We start from the raw sequence: 3,143 nt of genomic DNA on the forward strand, positions 1-3,143 counted from the left end.
ATATATGACATGATTCTTTCGGGATTCTTTTTGTTTCCGTCTACCAAATCTGCTCACAAAGATCGGGTTAGCCTGAGGCTATAGCATAAGACATTTTCCCAGCCCGGCACCTTGTGGTTGAAAAACAAACTTCTTGCCACACAACCACGAGTACGTCTAATTGAAGTTTTATGAAATACTGTTGCAATTAGCAAGTTCTGAAAGCTTGAAGTTAAAATATTGCCATAATCAATCATACCCGCTTTCAGTTCTAAATTATTGTCGATAGGATATAAACCAGTTACTGTCCTTAAATAATTAAAAATATAAAGATATAGAGTGTTCTAGAGAATGTGATTTACTAAGTTTTAAAAATCTGAGCTGAATTAACTGGAATGGGTGGCAGAATCGTTAGCACACCGGGAAAAAGTTTAGCGGTATTTCGGCCGTCTTTACGTTCTGAGTTCAAATCCTGCTTTTTATCCTACCGAGGTCGATAGAAATGAGCACTGGTGTTAATGAGACCAACTTTCGTCCCCCAAAATTGCTGGCATTGTGCCAAAATCTGAAACTAATATAAGAAAATCTACCCTTCTATTAATCCGTAGACTTTCCTAAAGTAACGTAAAAATTAATTATTAATTTAGTATTTGTCGAAAAGATTTAATAAAATTTGAATTATTGAAAAGTATATCTAAAAAAATTAATTAAAATAATGAAGTAAGTAATACTATTTAGAGTAATATAAATTTATAGATGTTGACATGGCTGTGTGGTTAAGAAACTCGTCTCGAAACCATGTAGTTTTGGGATCAATGCTACTACGCTGCACATTGGTCAAGTGTCGTCTATAATAACCCCGGCCGACCATTGACTTATGAGTGAATTTGATAGTAAGAGTTAGTTGCATGTATAGATATATGTGCCTGTCTTTGAGTTTGTCTCCCTACTCATTGCTCGACAACCGATGTTTGTGCGTTAACGTCCTCGTAACTTGCGGTTTGGCAAAAGAGAATACGTATCAAACGTCAAACAAGTACTGGGTTCAATTTGTTTGACTAACCCACGAGACATTGCTCCATTATGGCCGCTGTCTAATAACCGTACATAAAATAGTTTTTTGTACACTTCAATTCTTAATCTTAAAACCATTAGTCCCTGAATGAAAAACTTAGCACTTTTGAAAATTGACTTTCTTCCTATATAGCTGATTCTATTTTTACTTCTTAATGATTTTAATTATCTAACAGAAATTTATAATCTTTTATTTGAATATGCTGAAGAAAAGCTATTTAATCCCATTACTTAAGAAAGCTTTCCCAGTTAATTGCTGTTCAGTTTTATGGTAAGGGCCAACAGTATAATTCAAAGAAATATTAATCTGTAGATGTTTGTTTTTATTTGAAGTATATATTTGGTCTTCCATAAATTATTCCAGGACATCAAGTATTCCAGCACTACCGCCACTGCTACTTCTATTTTTCTTAAGATCAATCATTTAGAAATGAATCCTATGATTGATTACGAGAATGTTTTAACATTAGGCCAATAGAAACCGCTAATTACTTTTAGTAATTAATTAAATTACAACCATAATTATGTAACTTTTTTTTTACTTAAAATGAAAAAGCAAGATTAATCCTTCAGTAATTAACTCCAGTGCATTTTAGAAAGATAAAGCACACCTTATTTGGAAATAAAACTAGCTTATCGCTTGTTAATTTCCTGCTGTATAACAAACAGATCATAGATAATCATAGATCAAATTTGTTCATTTAAATAAGGGAACAATCTAATTACTTATCAATACTACATATTAGTAATATTACATATTACTTATTCAATTCATAATAATAAATGCTATCAGCACCGAAAAGCAATATTAACAACATCCGACGTGTCGATCGGAACTTCTTGGGAAGTGTTTTCTTCCTGATAGCCTCCCATACAATTCCAAAATTGCTGGACTAACATACCTCAAAGAAGACCTGGAAGACAAAGATCTAGTATACCAAAAATAGATTATGCATGATTTCTCAAAGACGTGAAGATGTCACTAATATCCAAGAAAGTGCAGCCTTTCTTGGACTCGTGACTGCTTCAACCCTCCATCCCTTCGAAGCAAGGGATTGCTGCAAACTACCTAATAAACAAAAGAGACAGTAAAGACCTAGGAGACCTAAGATTCAAACGAAAATGTCGATTATGTGGAAAACAACAGCAGCTGCTCAAAAATGTTGTTAAGGTACTACCTCCCAATGCAGCCTGATGTGGTTAAAACAATATACATTGCCGTCCAGGAAAAACAAAGACTGTCATTGAATAAACACAGAAAGTCATCCTGTTATTGAATATATACATGAACATCAACACGAGGAATATTGATGGTACTTTCTTGCCAAAACTTCTCCAAGTGCAAACATAATAAGCCGGATATCGTTGTTTGGGACAGCGATGAAAACTATGTACCGTCAAAGATGTACATAGTGAATATCTCTTCGAAAATCAAAAAGACTGCGGACAACTGCTTCGAAACAATCAACTTCAATATCCAGATCAGAAATTCACATTTATACCATTAGTGCGCTTGATTTTGATAGTAAATGCCTAAGTAACGATCTGGAACAGTTATGAATTTAGAAAAATAAATCAACCAATTAACACTCACATTACAAATACAATCTATAAGTGGAGTAGGAAAAATATTAAAACTTTTCTCAAGTTCAAAATGTGAAACTTTTGTTATCTACATACCAAGGGTGGAGCTATGTATCTTTGTTAGAAATGATTTCAAATATTTAAAACTAATTGAGAAAATACATGCATGCTATACGTACAGATACAGACACACGCACATTCACACATCTAATCACACTCACACTTACGCGCATACATATAAATATGCGCAACGAAATCGCGCCTATGATCAGGTCGCAATTGATGCAACAAAAATTTTGGCAACAAATAATCGAAGTTAACAGCCTTTGTGCGCTGTTTGAATGCCTAATACCTGTCTTCCACAATGTAATTGCTTTAGTTTCAAAACATGGTCTCAGTTCAAATAATTTGCTTGGCAAGTACACCTCTAAAACAGATATATTTAGATATACACATATGTATTAATTATGCAAGCAAGCATGCATGTATTTATGTATGCATGTATA

Source organism: Octopus bimaculoides, chromosome 11 (assembly GCF_001194135.2).
Source record: "Octopus bimaculoides isolate UCB-OBI-ISO-001 chromosome 11, ASM119413v2, whole genome shotgun sequence".
Classification (NCBI taxonomy): domain Eukaryota; kingdom Metazoa; phylum Mollusca; class Cephalopoda; order Octopoda; family Octopodidae; genus Octopus; species Octopus bimaculoides.